This window comes from Loxodonta africana, chromosome 6, assembly GCF_030014295.1.
Source record: "Loxodonta africana isolate mLoxAfr1 chromosome 6, mLoxAfr1.hap2, whole genome shotgun sequence".
NCBI classification, from domain to species: domain Eukaryota; kingdom Metazoa; phylum Chordata; class Mammalia; order Proboscidea; family Elephantidae; genus Loxodonta; species Loxodonta africana.
The window spans coordinates 72,088,112-72,114,394 of NC_087347.1; the positions used below are offsets into that span (position 1 = coordinate 72,088,112).

At 43.3% G+C, this 26,283-nt stretch overlaps 1 protein-coding gene across 1 annotated transcript in view; it reads left to right on the top strand.

Moving 5' to 3' along the window:
* Positions 1-11,422: 11,422 nt before the first annotated feature.
* Positions 11,423-26,283, top strand: part of WIPF1 (WAS/WASL interacting protein family member 1) — a 143,955-nt gene continuing 129,094 nt past the window's right edge. Inside the window, exon 1 of the mRNA XM_003406214.4 lies at positions 11,423-11,535. The gene's annotated coding sequence lies outside the window, so the exon portion shown is untranslated. The remainder of the gene's footprint in view (positions 11,536-26,283) is intronic.

The window sequence follows — 26,283 nt, forward strand, 5'->3', positions numbered from 1 at the left end:
CTGAGGCAGAGAGATTAAAATGCTAGCACGTGGCCACACAGCCAGCAAGCAGCAGATCTGGTCCCATTTGGTCTTGGGACATCCTTGTGATGCAGGGAAGTGTGAGCATTGGTAGCTCACTTTACATAAAGACAACACCAAGGTGGAGAGACTGTTCAAAGTTCTGCTGTCATTTTTGCTTTGTTTTGTGACTCACTTATGGAGACCCTGTGTGTTACAGAATAGAACTGCTTCATAGGGTTTTCCTGGTTGTAATCTTTATGGAAGCAGATTGTGAGATCTGTTTCTTCCTCAGTGCCGCTGGGTGGTTTTGAAGCGTCAACCTCTTGGTTACCGGCCGAGTGCAAACCCATATTCACCACCCAGGGACCTTGACTGTTCAAAGTTTTATTGCACGACCTGGAATCCGTCTGGTTCCCGTAATACCAAACAGTGCCCTTCCAACTCCCTCTCCCTAACAGCATGAGCTAAGGGTTCCAGTAAGAGATTTTTTTCCCAAGCAGGTAGTCTCAGGCAGAACTGAGGGAGCCTTAACCAATCCATCATCATCCCCCAGGGATTGGAACAACTAACTTTCCCAGCTCATTTGTCTCCTTTTCAAAGGCCATTATGCTTGTTAGAGTCCCTGGAGACTTGCAGTGTCTCAGGGATGTAATCAGAAGCTGCCACCACTCACAGAGCTTATAGAAAGGCACCTCCCCTGCAGGCCAGAGTGTATCTTCCCAGAGTTACTTACTGCTAATTTAATCGAGGCAGTGGCGCCAGGTACATCAAACCCAAGACCTGATTTGAATTTATCAGAAACTCTATGCAAAAACCCATGAGAGGTGGTTGTTCCCTGGCCCCTGGCCCCTTATTTCTCAGCTCTTCTCCCTGCTTGTGCCCTCAGGTATCCTGGCCCCCTGTATCCCTTCTTTTCTCAAACTTGCATTCCAGAAAGATTAGTAAAGTTCCTGCATACTAAGCTGATGACTGATAATGCTTAAACAATAGCATCATTAAACCAGGAAACGGATTGGAAATCAAGGACCCAGGGATTAGAAAGAAATGGTTCCTGCCCTTGGGACGTTTACAGTTTAGTGAGAGTGACAGATGTAGAAAGAACTTCGACAGAGAAACTATCCTCTCAGAGGGGGCAGTGGTGATTCAGTGGTAGAATTCCTGCCTTCCTTGCGGGAGGCCTGGGTTGCATTCCCAGACAATGCACCTCAGCACAGCCACCACCCGTCGTCTGTCAGTGGAGGCTTGTATGTTGCTATGATGCTGAACAGGTTTCAGCATCCAATTTTAACAGAAGGGAAACTGAGACTTGGAGAAGTAGTTAAGTCTGCCCAGGTAAAAAAAAAAAAAAAAAATAGAAAGGGCTCGGAAGAAAAGCCTGGCAATCTACTTTTGAAAATCAGCCAAAGAAAATTCTATGGCTAATATCCCCTGAGGTCTTCTTAAAGCCAAACAATAGTTTAGCTTAAACCAAACCCACTGCCATTGAGTCAGATCCGACTCATGAGTTTAGCTTAACTAGTAAAAAAATCTCAGCCTTAAGCATTATGCTCTTTTAATAACTATATGAGATCAGATTGACAACAGCAACTTGAAAGATTAGATAGGAACCTTAGGGGGCAGTGAGTTTATGTTCATGAAGGAGGAATACTCAGGGAAGGAGGGTGAGAATGGTGTCACTAAATTGTACATGTAGAAACAGTTGAGTTGGTGTATGTTTTCATATGTATATTCTCAACAACAACAAAATAAGTAAAATTTAGGGGAAAAAATCATCTATATGAGACCAAATGATCAGAAATTGCTCTAAAGCAAAGAGAAGAAGGCAAGGGGGCAGGGAAACTAGAGTACTGGAAATAGTACAACCAGAAAGGAATGAATGAGAATGACGACATATTGTGAAAAATGTAATCCATATCGCTGAATATTTGTGAAGAAATTAGTTACATGGGAACCTAATTTGCTGTGTAAACTTTCACCTTAAATACAATAAAATGTTATTGAAAGTAAACAAAACAAAAGAAAATCCTATGGCCAATCCCCAACCAGTCATGGAGATGGCCCACTGTTTAGTTCCCTTGTGCATGGGGTTGCCATGACGGCAGCTAACAACAGCTTCTCTTCAGATGGGGCACACCAAGGGGACTATGGGAGCCCAGATGTTGAAAATTCACTACCTCAGAGGCGAATTCTGAAGGCTGGGTTAGAGGCAACCAGTGGGAGAAGCATCCCAAGCAGAAAGAACAGCAGGAGCAGAAGCACGGAGGCATGAAACAGCTTTAGGTGCATGGGAACAGTTCCAAACTTTGAGGCATAAAATGTAAAGCAAGCTTTATGAACAAAGTGAAAAGACAACCTACAGACTGGGCGAAATCTGGGGGGAATCGTATATCAGAAAAGAGCCTAATATCCAAAATAAATATAAAACTCCTGTGACTTAACAACAAAAACACAACCCAATAAAAAAATGGGCAAAGGTCTTGAACAGTTCACCAGAGAGGATATTCCAACGGCCAACAAGCACTTGAAAAGATGCTCAACATCGTTAACCATTACACAGATGCAAATCAAAACCACAATGAGATAGCACCTCACCTCCATTACAACGGCAATAATTTGAAAAAAGGAAAATAACAAATGTTGACAAGGCTGTGGAGAAATTGGAATCCCCATCCGTTCTTGGTTGGAATGAATGGTTAAGTGTTCAACTGCTAACCAAAAGGTTGGCAGTTCGAACCTATCCAGTGGCTCTATGGGAGAAAGACCTGGTGACCTGTTTCCATAAAGACCGCAGCCGAGAGAGAGTTCCAGAGAGAGTAGGAGAAAAGTGAGCAGCAGAACCCAAACTCAGGTAAAGAGACCAGACTTAATGATCTGACAGGGACTGGAGGAATCCCCAAAACTATGGCTCCTGGACGCTCTGCTAACCCAAAACTGAAACCATTCCTGAAGCCCGCTCTTCAGACAAGGAATAGACAGGATTATAAAACAAGAAATAATACACGCACGTGGTGAGCGTGCTTCTTAGTTCAATCAGACACACGAGACCAAATGGACAGCTCCGGTCCAGAGGCAGGATGAGAAAGCAAGAAGGGACAGGAACTGGTTGAATGGACACAAGGAACCCAGAGTGGAAAGGGGGAATGTGCTATCCCATTGTGGGAATCGCAACTATTGTCACAAAACAGTATGTGTATAAATGTTTGTATGAGAAATTAACTTGAGCTGTAAGCTTTCACCTGAAGCACACACACAAAAAGATTACAGCCAAGAAAACCCTATGGGGCAGTTTTACTGTATTACATGGGGTCACTACGAGTCAAAAATAGACTCAATGGCACCTAACAACGACAACTGTGGAAAAGTTTGGTGGTTCCCACAAAGCTGAACATGGAATTACCATGTGATCCAACAATCCCAGTCCTAGGTACATATCCCAAAGAAGTGAAGGCAGGAACATAAACACATACGCCAATGTTCACTGCAGCTCTTTTCACAATAGTCTAAATGTGAAAACCAAAATGTCCATCAACAACTGAATGGATAGATAAAACATGTATATAGTTATACATACAATAGAATATTATACAGCCATAAAGAGAAATGAAATCTGATGTATGCCATGACAGGAACCTTGAAAATATTATGCTGAGCAAAATAAGTCAGTTATAAGAGAACCAATACTCACTTACATATGAAATAAATACATAGAAACCAAATATATTAATGGTTACCAGGGTGGGAGGGAGGGAGAAAGGGGGAGTTTTTGTTTGGGGGGGGCATTGAGTTTATGTTAATGGTGGTGGAATATTTTGGAAAAGGATAGCAATAATGGTGGCACAACATGAAAACTGTAACCAATGTCATTGAATTGTAAATGTGGAGGTGGTTATATTGGCCAATATTTTGGTGTGTATATTTTCACCACACACACACATACAAAGTAGAACAAGGACTGGCCAAAGACAAGATAGGGGAATAAAAGAGTGGCGATATTAAGTGTGATGGTTAAGATCGTGCGTCAGCTTGGCTGGGCCACGATTCTCAGTGTTTATATGTGATTGATCCCACGATGGGATCTGCTCTGAGTAGCCAATCAGTTGCTGCTCTGGGTCCTGTGGCTGCCTCCTGTTTATCTGACCTCCAGTTCCTGGGACTTGAGCTACCAGCTTATCTGCCAATCTTGGGATTCCTCGATAGTCACAGCCTATGAGAAAGAGCCCTGCGTTTCCACCTGCCGGATCTTGTGTTTGTCAGCCTCTGCGGCTATGTGAATCGGGAGAAGACTCTATCCTAATCTACGGACTTTGGACATTCCAGCCTTGACAATTGCGTGAGCCGTTTCCTTGATATAAATCTCTCTCTAGATATATTTATGCTCTTCACTGGTTTTGCTTCTCTAGAGAAACCAACCTAAAACATTAAGGAAGGCCTCAAATGCCGAGTCAAGGGGCTTGGACTTGTTTCTCTAACCAAAACCAAACCAAATCAGTTGCCATCAAGTAGATTCTGACTCATGACAACCCCATCCAACCGTTCTCAAATCGAGCCTCAGATCCATTTTCGGAAAGCGACGAAAAGACCCATTATCTGAGCTCCCACGTCCAACCTCCAGCCCTCATAACCCTTCCACCAGGGTAGCTTTGCCTTCTCTGCTTTACACATTTGGTGTTCAGCATAATACATGAAGAAAGAGCAACTAGTCCTGTACGTCCCTTTACATTGCAATATGAAATTTTTCAAAGTAGATTTTTTGGGTATGATTTATAAAATTGGTGTCTCTTTTACTACAGATTTTAATATTTATGTCATGGACCTTCTGAAGATGTGTTCATATAAATCTGTTTTAATTGATAGTCTTCCTTTTCTGTCTTTTAGCTCATTCCACCATCACCCCCCTCCCCAGTTTCCTATGATTCTCAACTCTTTAAAAATACTCTTGGGATATTTTAGCCAGTGCCCTCATCACCTTCTAAAGAATTGTCTTCTAGATCAATCATATTTCACCACCATCCTCACAAAGCATTTAAAAAAAAAAAAATCAATTTGCCCCCCCCAAAACACACAAAGAAAAACCTCTTCTGTCCCCCAAGTATGAATCGGCAGAACCCACAGGCACCAGAGTCACTTCCTGCCCAGTTCAGTCATCCCTACCCCCTCCAGTGCCCTCCATTTCAGCAAACTGAGAGCCAGGATGTAACTGTTCAAAGACGCTCAGATTTTGATGAGGGCTTCCTGCGAATGTAGATCCCAGGAAGGGAAAGGCCCTTGGGTTCACCCCATCTCCTGGTTTTTGTACCAAGGACCCACTTTTCCCTGGGCCCTTCAGTAGTACCGCCTTCTCACTGAAGTGAGGCTTTTGAGTCCGTGTTCTCGGGGAGAGAGCGATGTTTGGAAAAATTTGTGCCTTTGGCAGAGCCTAACGCCCTTGTGTTCAGCTACTAACTGAGATGTTGGCAGTTTGAACCCACCTAGCAGCACCGTGGAAGAAAGGCCTGTCAATTTGCTTCAGAAAAGATTACAAGAAAGCTCTGTGGAGCACAGTTCTACTCTGTAACACATGGAGTCGCCATGAGTCAGAATCAACTCAATGGCAACCAGTTGGTTTATTGGTTTTAAGTCATTTTAAGCCCGAAACACTTTCTTGAGGGGTATGATAGGCAATCTGTAAGATGACGCCCATTGACCCGTGTCCCTTGATATTCATGCCCTTGTATAATCCCCTCCTCTTGAGCGTTGGCTGGATGTAGTATCTTCTCACTTATAAGAAACAGAATATGGCAGAAGTGATAAGATGTCACTTCCGAGATTAGGTGACAGAAAGGCTGTGGCTTCTGCCTTGGGCACCCTCTCTGGGTCATTTGCTCTGAGGCAAAACAGTTGCCACTGTGTCAGCTGCTCTAAGGAGCCACCCATATGGCAACGAGCTGATGTCTTAAGAGCAATAGCCAGGGAGGAGCTAAGGCCTGTCAGTAGCCACGTGAGTGAGCTTGAAAGCGGACCCTCCCCTAGTCAAGCCTTAAAATGACTGCAGCCCTGTCTGACTCCTTGATCTCAGCTTAGGAGAAACCTTGAGCCAAAAGCACTCAGCTAAGCTGTGCCCAAGGAGCCCCGGTGGTACAATAGTTAATAACTTAACTGCTAACTGAAAGGGCAGTGGTTTGAACTCACCAGCCGCTCCACGAGAAAAAAGACCTGGCGATCTGCTCTCGTAAAGATTAAAACCCAAAAGTGAGCCCATTGCTGTCTAATTGATTCTGACTCATACAGACCCTATAGGACAGAGTAGAACTGCCCAGTTTCAGAAGCCAATTGCCACATCTTTCTACCACAGAGCAGCTGGTGAGTTTGAACTGCCAACCTTCCAGCTAGCGGCTAAGTGCTGAATCACTGTGCCACCAGGGCTCCTGCTCCATAAAGATTACAGCCCAGAAAACTCTATGGGGTTCTACTCTCCCCTATAGGGTTGCTGTGAGTCAGAATAGACTCGACGGCACACAACAAAGCTGCGCCAGGATTCCTGAGCCACAGAAACAATGAGCTAATAAATGTGTGGTTTTAAGCCACAAATTTTGGAATTATTTGTTACATTACATAGTGTCTTAGTTTCCTTGTGCTGCTGTAACAAAAATACCACAAGTGGGTGGCTTTAAAGAACAGAAATTTATTATCTCATGGGCCTGGGAGCTAGAAGTCCAAATGAAGGTAAAGGACGTGTTGATTCCTTCTGAGGCCCTGAAAGAGCAACTGTTCTACCTATATCTCTCTCCTGGCTTCTCGCCTGATAAGAAAACCAAACCCATGCTGTTGATTCTGACTCATAGTGACCCTATAGGACAGGGAAGAATTGCCACATAGGGTTTCTGAGACTGTAAAACTTTATGGAAGCAAACTGCCATGTCTTTCTCCCATGGAGTAGATGGTGGGTTCAAACTGCTGAACTTTCGGTTCGTAGCTGAGTGCTTAACCACTGCGACACCAGGTCTAGCCCATCCAGTGCCCTCAAGTCGATAGCAGCTGTCTGCAATCCTTGGTGTTCCTAGGCGTGTAGATTCATCTGCCTCCATCGTCACATGGCCACCCTCTTCTGTGTATTGTTGGGGAAAATAATTGAAAACAAAATCTGCTCCCAAACCAGAAAACCTCTCCACAAAAGCAGAAGAGAAAGAAAGCAGTTTTCTTATTGCATAAACCCTAAACCAGAACACAGTGGCAGTCTGCTAAAGAGATTGCAAAGACAGAAAGGAACCTGAACCTTATATAGGCAAGCAGATGCAACCCATTACATACGTGCTCTCCAGATAAAGGATAAGAAGCTTGACAACACCGTTTATCTCAGATTCACCTGGTTATAAGGGTAGCCACCAGTGTTTGTTAATGGCCAAAGGAAAAATAAGCTGTTGATATCTTTATAACAGAAGGTAGTTTTAGAGCTTGAAGCCCACCAAAGTTAGGCTTTTACCCTCCCACAGAACTTGAGGGCCAGAGGAGCTACTTCCTTACTAATTACATTTGAAAAAGATGGCTCCCAGCTCCCTCAGGAAACATCCCGGGGTTGTAAAACTGGCAGGAAGATTATCTAGCCATTCAGGAGGACTTCTCAAGAGGCAAAGAATTTACAACTACAAGACATCTAAAGTAAATGCTCAAAAAAAAAAGGGAAGGGGGGGTCTTGTCTTTTTTGCATCAGGGAATATTATGTATACTTATTTTTTTCTCTTCAATTTGCATTTACCCTTATAGTATCTCTCTGTGTCTGCTCTGCTGTTTTCATAAGACACCATTCAAAGGAGATTAGGATTCAGAATCCTACTCCCGTGTGACCACCTATTTCCAAATAGGGTTATATTCACAGGTACAGGAGTCTGGTCTTCAACATATCTTTTGGGGGGGAGGACACAATTCTATCCATAACACATGGCAACAGATAACTAATGCGAGGAGGTACTATTACAATCCTCATTTTGCAGATGCAGAAACTAAGGCTTAGCTACCTGTCCAGGTCACACAGTTAAGAAATGAAAAAGCCAGGATTGGTAGCCAGGTGACATGACTGAGAGCCCATGTGTTTAAGCACTACACTCATAGCCTCCTGATGAAACGGTCTACGAAGAGAGTTTAATTATTTATAAGAATTAGGTATTTAATCCTCATACACTGTCATTGGAAGTATAACTTGGTACTGACATTTTGGACAGCAACTTGGTAATATCTATCAAAAGGCGCAAACCCTTTTACCTTGCAATTTTACTTCTAGAATACTTATTTATAGAAGTACATAGATGCACAGAGATTTATGAGAATGAATGATTATTGTGCATTTTTTTAAAGGCAAATAACTGGAAGTAACACATACGCCTGCTAATAGGGGATTTGGTTAAATCATGATACACCATGCAGTGAAATAATATGTACCTATTAAAAAGAATGAGGTAGATACATATTTAGGGAAGTAGGAAGATAAATATTGATATCTGTAATAGGCAGACTTCTAAGATGGCTCCAAGATTCCTGATCCCTGGTTTATGCACACTTATCTCGGGTGATCCCCTCGCCGTCAAGTCAATTCGGACTCATAGCAACTCTATAGGTATGTAGGGTTGCTATGAATCAGAATTGACTTGATGGCAATGAGTTTGGTTTTTGAAACCCTGGTGACATAGTGGTTAAGAGCTACAGCTGCTAACCAAGAAGGTTGGCAGTTTGAATCCACCAGGCACTCCTTGGAAACTCTATGGGGCAGTTCTACTCTGTCCTACAAGGATGCTATGAGTCAGAATCGACTCAACGGCAACAGGCCTTTTTTTTTCCTCTCAGGTACTCACTCAAATACTAATCTAGGTGCTGCTATGAAGGGACTTTGCTGATGTAATTAAGTGCCCATGGAGTCCCTAGGTGGTGCAAACAGTTAAGCACTTGACTACTAGCCAAAAGATTGGTGGTTTGAATCCACCCTGATGTCAGGCTGATACCTCATGGTGAGTCTTTCTGGCCTGGCCAATCCCTACCCAAGAGTCACCTCACTAGCATAAACTCTCAGGTGTAATCTGTAGCCTTACAGATAAAAGAAACTTCAATCACTGGGAAGATTCCAAGGTTTTATAGATTATCTTTAGGAACCAACCGCAAAGAACAAATTCTTTAAGTAAACTTAATTTCCTTAACCCACGGCAATGATTTAAAATAATGGACAATTCAGAACACCATTTATTTTTGGCTTTTGATAATGAAATTATGGGGGAGGAGCATGTATTTTACCTTCCTCATTTTCTTCTGCGTACACTAATACAAAAACTCATAATATGGATCCCTGAAAGGCATAAACCCAAGAGAGTTCTTGACCCAACAAATGTTTAATCAATCTGTTAAAAAGTGCCAGTAGCTTGGCTGGACATTGGAAAATCAAAGATAAACAAAGACCCCTGTTCGACTTGTGTGCCACTACTCTGCTCATTTTTGGAAGAATTATCCCATTTAATCCTTACAACAATCCTAGGAGGTAGAACTACCGTCTCTATTTTACTGGAGCAGAAATTGAGGTTTAGAGAGTATCTTAGTCATCTAGTGCTGCTCTAATAGATACACCACAAATGGATGTCTTTAACAAAGGGAAATTTATTCTCTCACTGTCCAGTACGCTACAAGTCCAAATTCAGGTCATCAGCTCCAGTGGAAGGCTTTCTCTCTGTCAGCTCTGGAGGAAGGTCCTTGTCATCAATGTTCCCTTGGTCTGGGAGCATCTCAGTGCAGGAACCTCAGGTCCAAAGGACGTGTTCTGCTCCTGGCATGGGTATGAGGTCCCCATGTGTCTCTGCTTACTTTTCTCTTTTATATCTCAAAAGAGAATGGCTTAAGACACTATCTAATCCTGCATATCTCATCAATATAACTGCCACTAATCCATTTTATTACATCATAGTGACAGGATTTACAACACATAGGAAAATCACATCAGATGATAAAATGGTAGACAATCATGGAATCATACAAGGGAATCAAGACCTAGCACAGTTGACAGATATTTTGGGGGGACACAATTCAATCCATGTCAGAGAGCTAGAAGGGAAACCAGGCAGCTCCTGGGCTTAACTTGCAGGCCACACTGTGATTAAGTGCCACTGATTTATTTTCAAATCTGGAACTCTTGATATATTGATATTCGGAATCACTTGCCTTCTTTTTATATAAAACATAATAGGTGTATGTTACCTTAGAAATGGTATAAAAAGAAAGGCAAATATATAATGAATCTTAAAATGATGGGCACATTTAGGGAAAAAATCTGTCATGGGAAGAGTTTAGCCATGTTATTAAATCTTCCCAGAAGGGTTACTGCATCTGTTAAAAGCATGTGCAGATACAAGTGTGCACATGGGACTAGTGAGGGAGCAGAGAAAGCATGGAGTCAAGGAGAAACAACCTCCTCAGCCTAGGATAGCAGGTCTCAAGTGCAGATATCCCTGCCTTTTCTGCTTTTATTCAAGGGGATACACAGCCTTGGCATTTTAACTATATGATTAAATGGTTATTATATTGATAATAACTTTTTGTTGTCCTTCTAATGCACACATTCTACTGTGTCGTCGTCTTAGTGTTAACTTCTCTTTGGGGTCTGGGGGTGGCAGCCTTCACGGCCAGTCAGAGTCTTGTAAGTGTGGGTTTGCGAGATCTGGCCTCAGATTTCTCTGTTTACTGTTGATCACAGGAAGGTCATATTTGAGGATGTGGGTGGCTGATGATAAATCCAGCCCCACTAACTGCAAAACGACTGAAAGATTCCCCTTCAGATAGGCGGATCTTTCCAAAGAAAAAATAGCACTATGTTCTCACATAGTTGAGGGGAGGAGATGCCTGTGGACCTTGGGCCTCTTTGGGTGCCACGCCTGTGACCCACCAGAGGGGGAGGGCAGGAAGGAACAGCTTTTACACCATTTTTAAAAAGAAGTTTAAGATGTCTCAAAACTGGACCCTCTCTTTTGTGAACAGGGGAAGGTGATGGGAAAAGCTTTCCCTGCCGGTGGGGGAAGAGGGACCCCCAGCAGCAGCGGAAGCTCAGAGATGAGGCCGGTATTTGGAGAAAAGGGCACCGTGACCGGACTCTCCTTCCCGGTCTCGCTTCTCGGCAAACCCTTGTCCCGGACCCCACAGTCTCGTCCCTTCACCGAGCAGGAAAGGGGGCTGGGGAAAGCAAGAGCCCTGGCCTCCTACCCACCCGTTCCCGCCACGATCCTGTGAGAATCGAGGCTGCGGACGCAGAGCCTCAGCACCAGGCCGGGAGGGGGTCCGCCCCCAGCACACGGCCAAGGCCCGCGGCGGCGGCCTCGCGCGCGTCCACATGTGGCAGGGCCGCCGGGGGGTGGCGGGGAGCCGAGGGGGAGGGTTTACTTCACGGCGAAGTTCCCGGATGGTCGCAGCCTCCGGGCCCTGAGCGCTTTTCCTCCCGCCTGGCTCAGCCCTCCGGACCGGGGGAGAGGTTTCCCGGAAAAAATGCCCGGCGCGCCGCGGGGCAGGGGAGCCGCCCGGAGCCGCTGCGCGGTAAGGACGCGCCGCCACCGCCGGGGGCGGGGTTCCGGGGTCTCGGACAGCCCCAGGGGGACCCCGCGGCCGCCGGGGCGGGCCGGCTCGACGGCGGGGCTCTGGAGCGCCGTGCGGCACGCAGTGGCGCGGGGCGGGGGCGCGGGCCGTCGAGGCGGGGTCCCTGCGGGCGGCGGGCGCACGGGGCCCGCTCAGTCTCCCGGCCTCGGGAGGGAGGGGCGCCATTCCCGGCCGGCGCCTCCTGCAGGCCCAGCGGGTTGTCCGGGGAGGAGGGCTCCAGACGTGGTACCGCGGGCGGGGCGCCCCCTGAGCCCGCGGACCTCGGCCGCAGCAGTTACTTAGCCGGGATGCGCAGGACCCGCATCTGCACCCCGCCCGGGCGGGCGGGGACTTTCGGGCGTCCCCGGGGCCAGTTCACGCGCTGGAGCCGTCCTCCTCGCGGTGGGAATCGCGGCTTCTCGGCGCTCGGCTCCCAAACTGGCCTCCCGCCGGCTGCTCTGGGACAGCCGGCTCCGCGGATCGGCGCAGACGCGCACCATCTATGTGTCGGTTGACTGGAGGCGCTTCCAGTTCCTGGCATAGTTTTCGCCAGGCCTGTGCCGAACCCTCGGGACAGCTTCACCTCAGTCTCGCTCCCGTACCTCTCGATATTAACATCCTTTTCTTCTTCCTTTTTTTTTTTTTTTTTTTAATAACAGTTAAAAAGAGTTGCAGGTTTAAGAGAAACCAGCTAGCCTCGGTCGGGGGTAGACTTTGAACTCTTTGAGATTAACAAAGGGTGTGTCTGTGTGAGGAATTTTTGGTCCTACTTTTTATTCCATGAATAGTCCCTCTGGGACCACGGGCTCATTGCCCTGAGTTCCCTGGGAAGCCTCTCGAGTTGTCAGCAGTGACTGGGTGGACTTGGGTCTCTTTTTCTGAAAGCGCGTCTCAGTTCGCCCGCCCCCCCGCCCCCATCCCACCCCCGGATCTTCACTGGACGCCTCATCCTCAGACTCAGGCTAGTGGCAGCTGCAGAGCCAGGACAGATTCCCCACCCTGACTGGGTTTTCTTTTACCGGTTTCCCAAACCAGAAAACAATACTGTAGCTTCATTTTCAGTCGTTGGCTTTTTTTTTTTTTTTTTTGCCCACCTCGAAAGCACCCATTTCTATAACGGATAAAATAACTCCCTAAAAATTTCCTATTTCACTTCGTAAATCTTTTTTTTAAACAGATTTAAAAAATTGTGGTAAATTTTACATAACATTAAATTAACTATTTTAAAATGTACAAATCAGTGGCATTTAATACTCTCACAGTGTCGTGCTAAAAAAAAAAAAAATGTTGTGCTACCATTTTGGAAATCACCCTTTGACTTTTTGAGGTGAGAGAACCCTGAGCAGGCTATCAGCACCTTGCATCTTAATCCCTCCTTACGCTGCCTCCCACTGTTGCCGTGTATTTGCCTGCCTGTCATCCCCACAAGGTTGAGTTTCTCAGGGACGGGGTGTGATGTTATTCTCCAAATCCCCAGCTACCTCTGTGTTACGTGTTGAATGGAAGTGTGCAGAGTAGAACCTGCAGGTGTTAGTAAAAATTGTCTTCCTCCCCTGGATCTACCCAACCCCTGCCATAATAATTTTGGCTCCCTGAGAAGCACACGAACTTTCAGACTGTGATATAGAGGAAAGAAATTTGTAAGCAAAGTACAGATCTAATCCTGGGACGTTTAGAGAGAATGAGATCACTTCCAGCTTGGTGTGGGGATGGGGGGGATTGATGTCTTCTTTCACTTGTTTGTTCATTTCACAAATTGTCTCCTGTGTGCTCAACCATTCCCTGGTGCTCCTAGGCATATCATGCAAGTTGAGCCTCAATTATCTCTTCCAAAAAGTGGGGTTGATAACCTTTGCTCTTCCTCCATTAAAGGGTGTGAGGAACAAATGAGATAATGGGTGTGAAACAGCAAAAAGTGCCAGCACGAGGCCACCCAGACACCATACAGTGTGGGGCACCAAGACTCAAGAGTGTTAATGAGCTAAAAGGTGGTGGGAGTGAAGAGAAGGTGGTATTTATTGTCTCAGTTGCTCTGGTAAGGGACGAACCCATTTTTGTGGGCAGTATTACATACTGGGTTTGTGTCACTGTCTTTGGTGTTCCAAGGTGTTCCTGGCTGTTGTAATTTTAGGTACATATGTGGTGTTCTGGGTTGAATTGTGTCCCCCCAAAACATGTGTTGTAAATCCTAACCTCTATGCCTATGGTTGTAATCCCATTTGGAAATGGGTTGTCTTTGTTATGTTAACAAGGCAGGATTGGTGTAGAGCGTGTTTTGAGTCAATCTCTTTTGAGATATAAAAGAGATTAAACAAGCAAGGGAAAGAAGTGGAGACGGGAGAAGAGATGCCAAACCACATGAAGATTGCCCAGGAGCAGAAGCTCAGAAGAGACAAGGACCTTCCTCCAGAGCTGACAGAGAAGAGCAAGCCTTCCCCTAGAGCTGGTGCCCTAAATTCAGACTTCTAGTCTTCTAAACTGTGAGAAGATAAATTTTTGTTTGTTAAAGCCACTTACTTGTGGTATTTCTGTTACAGCAGCACTAGGTAACTAAGACATGTGGCATCTACAGTGCACATCAGAAAGTTAATAATAAACAAAAGTGCATTTTATTTCTTGTGATTATCAGTTGCCATTTTTTTTTTTTTTTTATTGAGTCAGCCCTGAATCATGGTGACCCCATGCAGAACAGAACAGAACTGCCTGGTCCTGCCCCATCCTCATGATTGGTTGTAGATCAGACCATCGTGGTCCATAGGGTTTTCACTGTCTAATTTTTGGGAGTAGACCCCAGGCCTTTCTTCCTAGTCCACCATAATCAGGAAGTTCTGCCAAATCCAGTTCAGCATTACAAGACATAATGCCTCCACTGACAGATGATGGGTGGTGACTATTCATGAGGTACATTGGCTGGGAATCAAAGCCAGGTCTCCTTCGTGGAAGGCAAGAATTCTACCACTGAGCCACCAATGCCTGCCTTTGTTGCGATAGTCCCTTCATTTTAAAGCGTCTTATATTTGGGATTCTGCCTCCCAGAGCTGTCGTCTTCCTGAATCCTCCAAATTCCTAACGGTTACCACACTGAGGTCTCTGCAACACCGTTTGCCAACAATCCACAGTTATGCCCTCATGCTCAAAGGTTTGGTAGTTTTATGCTTTGTAAATTGCTCTTGTCCCAGACCCACATAATGTGAATCAGGTCACAGGAGGGATCAAACCAGACAGCCAGTCAGCACTGAGGGTTCCTGCTAGGTATTGCTGCTGGGTGTTCTGCTAGGTGCTATGCTCGGGGTGGAGGGGAAGACCTAGCTCAGAAAGAGGTGGTGGTTGCCGCTGAGTGCTTACATTCTGGTAGAGATGAGGCACTGGCTCAAACAGCAGAAATGCAAAGGCAGAACGTGATATATAAGGTAAAAAAAACCCAAAAAAGTACAGATCAAATGTAGGGAAATTTAGAGGAAAGTGAAATTACTTCTAGGTGGAGGGAGTCAGTCCTTCATTCTTTTGGCCATTTAACAAATATTAAGTGCCTACTATGTGCCAGGCATGGAGAGATTAACACACACAGTCACTTTGTGTTCCTCCTTCTCTGTTCAAATTGAGGAACAGTTCAGGTTTCACCTCCCTGCTGGCACATGCATACTTCCTCACTCTTTGTATGGCCCAGCCCTAACATTTGTCAGTTGCTCTTCACCCTGTAGGTATTGTGGTCAGGTCAAAATAATTTACTCTGCCTTTTGTATACTTCAGAATAATGAAAACTTTAGGCTCACCAAAAGCCTCCAGAATACCTTCAACTAGTTTTAAGTCTTAACATGTGTTTAACTATTGCTGTAGTAACTTGGTTCTTAGGCATGGGGTGTGACTAGAAGTTTATACACCTACTTCTCACTTGTCGATTCTCTCATTATCCGACATTTTGCAATTATGACAATAATGGAGTATCTCCTATCCGACTGTTTTGTGCATTAATGATGTATATGTCTGGCAGTAATGAATGCCGAGGTGTGATGCAAGACTAACGCTGGCTGTGATGGATAAGGTTATGTGTGAACTTGGCTGGGCCATGATGCTCAGTGATTTGGCAGTTCTGTAATGATGCAGTCATTCTCTGTTTTGTGCCCCGACGTGCTCATCCTCTATTTTTGCATAACGCTGATTTCACATAATAACTTGGTCTTTGGAACCTAGCCATGTCAATAAGTGAGTGGATAAGAAAGCTTGATTCTGTAAATCTGGGGTGAGGCCCACAAATCTGTTTTTTTAAAGCCCCGCAGATGATGCTGACGTGCTAGCCAGTTGCAGACTTACACGAAGGGCCAGGAAGTCTACAGACCTTGGTTCCAGTTCCAGGGTGAACTCTGCTTCTTTACCTTTAAAATGAGAGTAAAACCTCTACTTCACAGGGCTGTTATGAGGATTGGATGAGGTCACATATATGGGTCACTTAGTGGATTGTCTGGGACAGAGCTGCTACTCAGTATTTGTGGGCTATTATTTTTATTATTAGGTTTAGTATTATCATCAATGTCAGTCTATAGCAAACACTACTGATATACCTCTCTCCATGTGGAAATACAAAAAGAGCCTGAACATATGAACTGCTTTTTATATAAATTAATATGTGATAATCTCTTAGCTATCCGTAGTATATCGCGTGTTTTATGTGAATCGTCTCATTTAGCCTCTTAACAGCCCTAAGAAGGAGAAAGCTCATACAGAAGAATCTTAGTATTTGAGGACTGCCAGCCTGTGGTATCTGCTTACCTGGTAGAGCCTACTTTGCTGAAATTATCAGGGCAGATAAAGGGCAGAAGACAAAGACAAGAACTACCAGTTTCCTGGCCCTTTGGCTCAAGGTAGTGCCAGGTTAACATTGTGGCAGTTACACAGTGGCTGTCATCCATGTGGGAGTGACCATTGGACTAGACTGCCTGCCTTAGGCCAATCTGCTTTGGTCACAGGTATAGCAGCTGAGCCCAGGGGCTGAGTACTGGGCTGTTGGCACTGTTTCTATTGCTTCTTGTGACCAAGGGCCAAGGAACTTTGGTTCCTGGGAGGCATGCTCAGTATTATCGAATCTTCAGATTGGTCACAAATACTTGTTGAAAAGTAAAAAATAATATACTTTGTTAATAATCAGTGAAAGAAGAATGTAGCTAAAATAAACAGGAGACACAGTTACTTACAATTTCTGTGAGTTTAGTAGTTTTGATAAACATGGTTCACATTGTAAGAACATGTTGCTCTGATGTTTTGCAAGTATAACATTTTGGTGTTGCTTACTGTGATTTTTTTTTTTTTTTACTGTGAATGTATTTTTTTCTCTTTTAATAAGCCATTTTCCCAGTGTAACTCAATTTCTTCTTTTGTTTTAGTTTCCTTTTATCTCTCAGTTATACTGATTTAAGTGAATCAAATTCTTTAAAGCTTTCCATGATCTGGCTCAAGCTTTTAAAAATCTCTCTTCATCCTTCCTTCCTTTCTTTTTTTCTCCTTCCTTCCTTTAACACTTTGTGTCATCTGATTAAATCATTTGATATTCACACAATCCTAGGAAGCAGGTACTTCTCATATGTGCCACCTTTGGCTGAGAGAAGTTTAGTAACTTGCCCAGGGTCACACAGCTAGTGACACAGATGTTTTTTAAACCTGAGGCAGTCTGATGTCAAACTCTGCACTTCTAACCCTTAATATCACCTTCAGCCTTCATGTACAGTACTTTTCATGTCCTGGGCTCCAGCTAAGCTGTATTTTCTTATTGCCATCTGTTTGCCTTTGCACTGCCATTCCTTCTCTCCAGACTGTCCTTCCTCTTCACTTGTATAGTGAATGCTACTCATCTTTCAAAGCCAAAATGTTCTCTCCTCCACTAGCTTCTTAGTAAGTTCCCGTCACAGTTTGTTTGGGCCTCGCCTGTGACTCTGAATCCTCTCTCTCCTGTATTACAGACTCTTGTCTGTGTCCCTTTACTGGGTTGTAGACTCTTTCAAGGCAATCACTTTTGTTTAATTCTTTTTTATATTACCCCAAAATAACAGGTTAGGTGCTCATGTAATGTTTGTTGAATGCCTTTTTATTTCTGCCACACTGGTTGTAAGATTTGAGGTGAGTTAATTTTTTGTGAAAGTAACGTGGATTTTTGTGTTTTAAAGAAGAGTAGCTGGTTTCTGAAGATGCCAGGAAACATTGCACCCTAGCAATGGTCCTTCACCATGAGTGAGACCTAAAATATGACATTATGTTTTATTCATATACGTAGTTAGCTTTGTTGTCGTTGTTAGTTGCTGTCGAGTTGGCCCCTGACTCATGGGGACCCCATGCATGATGGGATTGGGCCATTGTGATCTGTAGGGTTTTCACTAGCTGATTTTTAGAAAGTAGATCTCCAGAACTTTGTTCCTAGTCCATCTTAGTCTGGAAGCTCCACGGAAACCTGTTCAGCATCATAGCAACCTCTACTTATGGATGGCTTTTGGCTGTGCGTGAGGCGCGTTGGCCAGGAACTGAACCCAGGTGTCCCGCATGAAAGGCGAGAATTCTACCACTGAACTATCAAAAAAAAAAAAAAAACCCCAAAACAAAAATCTGTTGCTGTTGAGTCAATTCTGACTCATAGCGACCCTATAGGACAGAGAAGAACTGCCCCATAGAGTTTCCAAGGAGCGCCTGGTAGATTGAACTGCCAACCTTTCAGTTAGCAGCCGTAGCTCAACCACTATGCCACCAGGGTTTCCACTGAACTACCACTGCCCTCTAATAAGCTTTAAATGCTATTTATTTTTGTATCTTCCAAATTGAGCAATAACAGTGATTCTAATAACGAGGAATAGGATTTTGTGGGTTTTTTTGGGAAAGTGGGAATTATTACCGTAGAAGCTAAGAAGTTTCATTTCCTGGTCTAATACCTGTATCTCGTTCAATGTCATGTAAATGAGGGCTTGTTACTCACCCGTTCATGAGTTTCACGTCTTTTGTTTCTGACTGAAAGGAGACGCACAACTCGAGAAAATTTTGAGCAAAATTGAAGGGCATCGGTCGCTCCAAAACCACCGCAGACTTCTTTGTATTTGAGGGATCTCAGTAAGAGGTGTCAGCAGGAGCAAGGAGATGCCTAATAAAATGGATCAGAGCCAAGAAATTTCCTGGGCTGGTAGAATCAATTACAACTTAAAATAACAGTTTATTTTTTATATGTTTTTATTTTTCTTACATAGCCAATATATGCTCTCTTTAAATATATAATTCTGTTTAGATTATTTAAATATATGTATGTTTTCTTTCATAAGCAATACTTCCACACTTTAAATATATATAATGTGTATACCTTACCTCCGTATAGCAACTAAACACAGTTTGGTTATGTTCCTACTATCGTTCCTTCCTCTTCTACCCTACCCATATACTCACATATTTGAGATTGTGGTATATGGATACTGTTTGCATTTTGCTTTCTTTACTTTTTAGTATACCTTGCACATATTGCTACTATATTCTTTTTTACAGTTGCATAATGTTCTGCAGTAGGGATGTATTTCCCTGGCCCACTATCGGTTGTCCATAGTCATCCTTTAGCATTTACGCTGCCAGTTTTGTGACCTTAAGCTCACCAGTTACCCACTGCCGTCGAGTCGATTCCGACTCATAGCGACCCTATAGGACAGAGTAGAACTGCCCCGTAGAGTTTCCAAGGAGTGCCTGGCGGATTTGAAGCTCACCTGTTAGGTCTTGCTAATAATGCTTAAATGACCAGTCCCTTGAGTTAAGTCAAACAACTAACCAATTCAGTGACAAAATAAATATTTAGTTGGCACCGTAAAGACCAAGTGGCCAATTGGTTTAATTTCTTGCTTGCTTTTTAACCACTTCTGTGTCACCCCAAGCCATTTCTGAAACTTCCCAAGCATTTTTCTGTAGACCTGTATGGGAGATTATGGCTATTGGTTGAAGAATTTGTTCTTGGAAGAGACCAAGTAAACAATCTGACTGTATCTCGTAGTAATGTTGAATGTGTCATCAAATAATTCTCTAGAAACCTCATGTTATTCTATAGAGACATGTTCTCTGTCTCCCTCGGCAGAATAGATTTTGAAAGTAGACAACCTGCAGACCTTGACGAAGATCTTGGGAAAACATGTACCCTAGCTATTTATTGTTTGAGAATGTAAATAGTGAGGTCAGTGTCTTCACCACAATAGTCTTATGTTATGCGGTTGGATATTTGAATAATGGAGACAGTCAGATCGGCCCCTGAGATGTAAGAGAGTAAAAGTGACGCTCTTAAACAGGCCCATATCCCGTAAACAGCGTTCAAATTGTGCACCATCAGACGCACACATACGGGGGTGGGACTTCCAGGAAGGATCACAGTGATGTGTTGAAAAAGGGGGAAGAGAAAAAAAGACTAAGCCACTTCTGTTTCTCAGGCCCCAGAAGAAAAACTGAAGGACATTTAAATGTGTATTGAAATAGTGCTGAAATTCATAAGTAGATTTTTGAAGGCCTAGCTTCACATATTGAGACAAATCCAAAAATGAGATTACTGTTAATATTAGGGCTTTTTACATTGAGTGGAGTGATATTTTATAAGCTCCCAGAGCCCCTCCCCCCAACCTTAATCTTCTCTTTTTGGTGGGTAACTGGGAGAAGTAGAAGAGGAAAAAAAATGTGTCTTGGTATAAGCATTCTGAGGATGATGTGATTTTAACCTTACAATTTCTTTATGTAGGCACTTCTTATATACATCAGCTCTAGTTTGCTGTGGTGAAACATTTCTCCTAAGACTTGGATGCAGTTTTTATTAACTACCAGGCCAAGCACTGGTCTTTGTAATTCATAGTCCTTGTTTCCTTATATTTGATAAAAATGTGACTATATCATTTTTTAAAAACTAAACTGTAGTTTTTAATTTATTCAGATTACAAAAGTATTATGTGCTTGTTAAAAATAAAACAAAAATATAGAAGTGTATTAAAAAAAAAGTTAATTTTTCTCTCCTCTTCCTGAAACTCTAACCCCTTTAGGTAATCAGTGTTATAGTGTGGAATGTGCGTTTCTCGACTTTCTCTTTGCTTATATAACTATATGTAAAAATATGTGCATGCATGTAGTTTTTTCTGCTAAAAATAGAATCATACACATTAGGTTTTAAGATTTTTTTTTTTTAAGATAAAGCACCATGGACATCTCTCCAGGTTAAGAAACTCATTTATTATCATGGCCACTTAATACTCCAGAATTTATTTGACCATTCCGATTACTTCAGGTTTTATGCCACTGCAACAGTTCATCTCTGAACATCATTTGTGTGTGTGTGTGTGTGTGTGTGTGTGTGTGTGTGTGTGTGAGAGAGAGAGGGAGAGAGAAAGACATGCTAACATAGAGAAGCTTTTATTTCTGTCTGAGTCCCCATGGTGATACTACTTTCCCAAAGTTGTAGTAATTCACAGTCCCAACTAATGCTATTTGAAAATATCTGTTTTCCCACATCCTTGCCAGCAAAATTCATTTTAGAAATACAACCTTTCTGATCTCTTTTTCCTGTTTTGTTTCAAATGATTTCTTTAGGGAGCACCTGTCACTGCCTTTACCTTTTAAAAATAAAATTTCCTCCGTCTGAATTATTCATGCCCTGTCTTTTCCTCTGATTTCTAATGTGCGTGTGGTTTGTCTTCTAGAACTAACTGGAAAAGAAAAACTTGTGCCTAAGCCCGCAGAGCTTATCTGTACTGTATTGAAATGGAACAGAACACTTGATTTCTATTTATAATAAAGTAAATAAAGACCTCTTGATCCCAATTTTCCCTTCTAAAAAGATATTTAAGAATTTGTTTCAGGAAATACAAACTTTCGATAGGAATGAACAGAAACTCATAAAATACAAAGATGGGAAATTTTAAAGAACTTTGAGGCCCAGCAGAGCCAACTGAGTTTCCCTCTTGAATCCAAAAGTCTGCAGACAAAGCTTCTTTGAGAGTGTTTGTTGTAAGCTATACTGAATTATATAAAGGGGAAAAAGTGAATCATAGCAGATAGGAATTTAAACCTGGAGTGTTGTTGGAAGCCCCTGCCCTTGTGGCTCCTGCTTGTTTTTCTGGGAGATGAGACTGGATTCCACTTCTCATGTCCTTGGAGTTGCTGAGTTCATTATAAAATTATTTGTATATAACTCTAGCAGTACATTGGCTAATCAGAAACAGCTGTACAACTGGATTCATTTATACGAACAGAACAACGAAATCAATCAGCAAAATTTCTTGTATGCGGGTAGATCGGGCCAACATTGTGTAGCCCAGAATAATAACAGTGCTTTGTAACTAACTTGACACAGATGGCAAAAAGATTGTGTTTGGGCAGCAGAAGTTGGAACTGAAAATTAAGAAACCCTGTGAGTCTTTGATATCTGCCCTAATAAAGTGTTACTGTATTTTTAATGTTAGTGTTTTAAAGGTAGGAAGCTTATTGAAGGGGCATCCCGTTTAAAAAAGAACATATCAGAGTTGTACCCTGTAAGAGTTGAGTCTCTGAATGAAGTGGAATTGACTGGACCAGTGTGCCCTGAAAGATAACTTTGTATATTTTACATTCTTCTAAACTGCCAGGGCTGGAATAAGCCAAGGGCCTCATGCTGGTAAAAACATCACAGACAAGACAGGCAAACTGACTAGAGGGACCCATGCTAAATCAGGGAGAAGACACAAGTTCCCAAGCAAGACTGATGTTGAAGTCCTGACATAGGGTAGCCAGAGGAATTCCTCAGAATGATGCGTCTTTGAGCAGAACCCCAAAGGTCCACGGGAGTGGAGTGATTTCATAGACTTTAGCCCTGTTCATTTGGTTCTATGTCAGTCTTAATGGAGACTTCAGTACAGCGAAGACAGGTGGTCTGGTGAGTCCAGGAAAATCTCTAGACCTTGAGTCTCCATGTCTGAGGGACTCTGAACTCTCCACCACTTCAAAACGTGAGTTAATATCAAGGCCAAAAGTCCACTGCCTTCTCAACTAGCCAGAGTCCTAAGCCTGGATTGGGTTCCGAGTTCCTGATTGGCTTTGATGTGGAGCTAACGGTATGGTCACTATGAATCAGAATCAACTCGATGGTAATGGGTTCTTCTTAATCTTAGCATGTATCTGTGCAAACTTTTAGGTAGTGGCATAGTAAGGAAGAGCGCTCGTGGCCCAGTGGTTAAGTGCTGGCTGCTAACCGAAAGATTGGTGCTTCAAACCCACGAGCTGCTCTGCGGAAGAAAGATGTGGCAGTCTACTTCTGTAGAAATTACAGCCTTGGCAATCAACTCGACAGCAATGGGTTATGTTGTTGTTGTTGGGTGCCGTCGAGTTGGTTCCGACTCAGCGACTCTATGGACAAGAGAACGAAACACTGCCCGGTCCTGAGCCATCCTTACAGTCGTTATGCTTGAGCTCTTTGTTGCAGCTACTGTGTCAGTCCACCTTGTTGAGAGTCTTCCTCTTTTCCGCTGACCCTGTACTCTGCCAAGCATGATGTCCTTCTCCAGGGACAGATCCCTCCTGACAACATGTTCAAAGTATGTAAGATGCAGTCTTGCCATCCTTGCTTTTAAGGAGCATTCTGGTTGTACTTCTTCTAAGACAAATTTGTTTGTTCTTTTGGCAGTCCATGGTATATTCAATATTCTTCGCCAACACCACAATTCAAAAGTGTCAACTCTTCTTCGGTCTTCCCTATTCATTGTCCAGCTTTCACATGCATATGATGCGATTGAAAATACCATGGCTTGGGTCAGGTGCACCTTAGTCTTTAGGGTGACATCTTTGCTCTTCGACACTTTAAAGAGGTCCTTTGCAGCAGATTTACCCAATGCAATGTGTCTTTTGATTTCTTGACTGCTGCTTCCATGGCTGTTGATTATGGATCCAAGTAAAATGAAACCCTTGACAACTTCAATCTTTTCTCCATTTATCATGATGTTGCTCATTGGTCCAGTTGTGAGGATTTTTGTTTTCTTTATGTGAGGTACGATCCATACTGAAGGCTGTGGTCTTTGATCTTCATCAGTAAGTGCTTCAAGTCCTCTTCGCTTTCAGCAAGCAAGGTTGTGCCATCTGCATAACGCAGGTGGTTCATGAGTCTTCCTCCAATCCTGATGCCTCGTTCCTCTTCATGTAGTCTAGCTTCTCGTATTATTTGCTCAGTGTACAGATTGAATAGGCATGGTGAAAGGCTACAACCCTGATGCACACCTTTCCTGACTTTAAACCAATCCGTATCCCCTTGTTCTGTCCGAACAACAGCTGCCTCTTGATCTATGTAAAGGTTTCTCATGAGCACAATTAAGTGTTCTGGAATTACCGTTCTTTGCAGTGTTATCCATAATTTGTTATGATCCACACAGTCGAATGCCTTTGCATAGTCAATACAACACAGGTAGACATCTTTCTGGTATTTTCTGCTTTCAGCCAGGATCCATCTGACATCAGCAATGATATTGCTGGTTCCATGTCCTCTTCTGAAACCAGCCTGAATTTCTGGCAGTTCCCTGTGGATATACTCTTGCAGCCATTTTTGAATGATCTTCAGCAAAATTTTGCTTGTTTGTGATATTAATGATATTGTCCTATAATTTCCCCAATGTGTTATAGCGAGGGAAAATGGCAGCAGGGGGAATTGGCACCCATTCTCTTGCTACCGTACCATAGTTTTGGCACTGGAATTCATAAAACCTTGTGTCTTCTTGGGGCTGTCATATGCTGGTGCCTGGGGGCATATGTCCCCTGTGCCCTACCTTCACTCTGCCCCTGGTTTTGGATGTCCATCAACCCTCAGAGACAGTGTAGACTCTTGAACATTAAGGTACTTTCAGGTTAAGACCTGCCTTTGTGATATTGAAATCATAAATATGAAATCATTTACTTAATTTCTTTTGTGTTGCATCCTCCTTTAATGGCAGAATGGTAAAGTGGAAAGGGCAGTGGACGTGAAGCTCACCAGTCATGTTCAGATCTCATTTTTGTCGCCCAGTAGCCTTATGACCTTGAAAGCAATAAAACACTATGCAAAAATAGCGTGAAGAAATGGCAGAAATAGGGGGAAGATGAAGGCTAGTATGTGATGCCTGTGATGGGACAGGCTGTTAACATCTCCTAATAAGGTGCTATCTAAACAGAACAATTATTAACCTTTTAATTCATCAGACATCTGATCAACCTGAAATTTTACTTTGCATGTTTTTGACTAAGTATTTAATAAGTAGGGGAGAGAAGTCTATGCCCATCACATTTCTCATTTAACTAAAATAGTATATGTGTGATATGTGTGTGTTGTTATTGTTAGTTGCTGTCAAGTCGGCTCTGATTCGTGGTGACCCTGTGTGTGCAGAGTCCATAGGGTTTTCTTGACTGTGACCTCTTGGAAGCAGATCGCCAGTACTTTCTTCTAAGGCACCTCTGGGTTGGTTTGAACCACCAACCTTTTGGCTAGTAGTCAAACACTTAACCATTTGTGCCGCCCAGGTGCATAATATATAAAGATCAAATTCCATTTCAGCAAACTCATGGAGTTCTTCATTTATACTTGAATTTCATCGTATACTTGGTGAAGAAAACATTTGGTGAAACACTGAACTCTTGCCGTTACACAGAGATTTTCTTTGTACTGTTATTTGTGGGACTGGGATTTGAGCCAGACACTGTCTGGGTATGCCTGGCAGATTTTGTTTTATTTATATCTAGTAAAAATCACACCACCTCACTATATACAAACACACATCCATTATATTCACCCTCATTCTGCGCACACAGTCCTGAATACACCTGTCCTCACCATCTACCGCGCATAAGTGCCTGTGTGCACACACAAAAACACACATGGGCTTACTCCTATTAAGGAACACTTCAGTTATAACCAAGAAGAACCAGTTCCAACATTCATTGGAAAAGTCCATGTATTGCTGTAGTTTTATGTGTGTCAGCTTTTGCAGCTTCATGGCTCACTAATGAGCCCTCTGTACAGTCTCAGACAAAACACCATATGCAGGTGATGCTAAGTTAGTGCTTTGGAGGATGTTCTCTATGATGGCAGTGATTCCTGGGAGCAGATAAAAACACCCATATAGGGAAGGACAACACTCAGTACATGGAAGGTCAGCTCAATTGGACTGGACCAAAAGCAAAGAAGTTTCCGGGATATAATGAATGCTTCAAAGGTCAGTGGAGCAAGGGCGGGGGTTTGGGGACCATGGTTTAAGGGGACTTCTAAGTCAATTGGCAAAATAATTCTATTATGAAAACATTCTGCATCCCACTTTGAAATGTGGCGTCTGGGGTCTTAAATGCTAATAAGCGGCCGTCTAAGATGCATCAGTTGGTCTTAACCCATCTGGAGCAAAGGAGAATGAAGAACACCAAGGTCACACGACAACTAAGAGCCCAAGAGACAGAGAGGGCCACATGAACCAGAGACCTACATCATCCTGAGACCAGAAGAACTAGTTGGTGCCCGGCCACAATCGATGACTGCCCTGACAGGGAGCACAACAGAGAACTCCTGAGGGAGCAGGAGATCAGTGGGATGCAGACCCCAAATTCTCATAAAAAGACCATACTTAATGGTCTGACTGAAACTAGAGGAATCCCGGCGGTCATGGTCCCCAAACCTTCTGTTGGCACAGGACAGAAACCATCCCCGAAGACAACTCATCAGACATGAAAGGGACAGGACAGTGGGTAGGA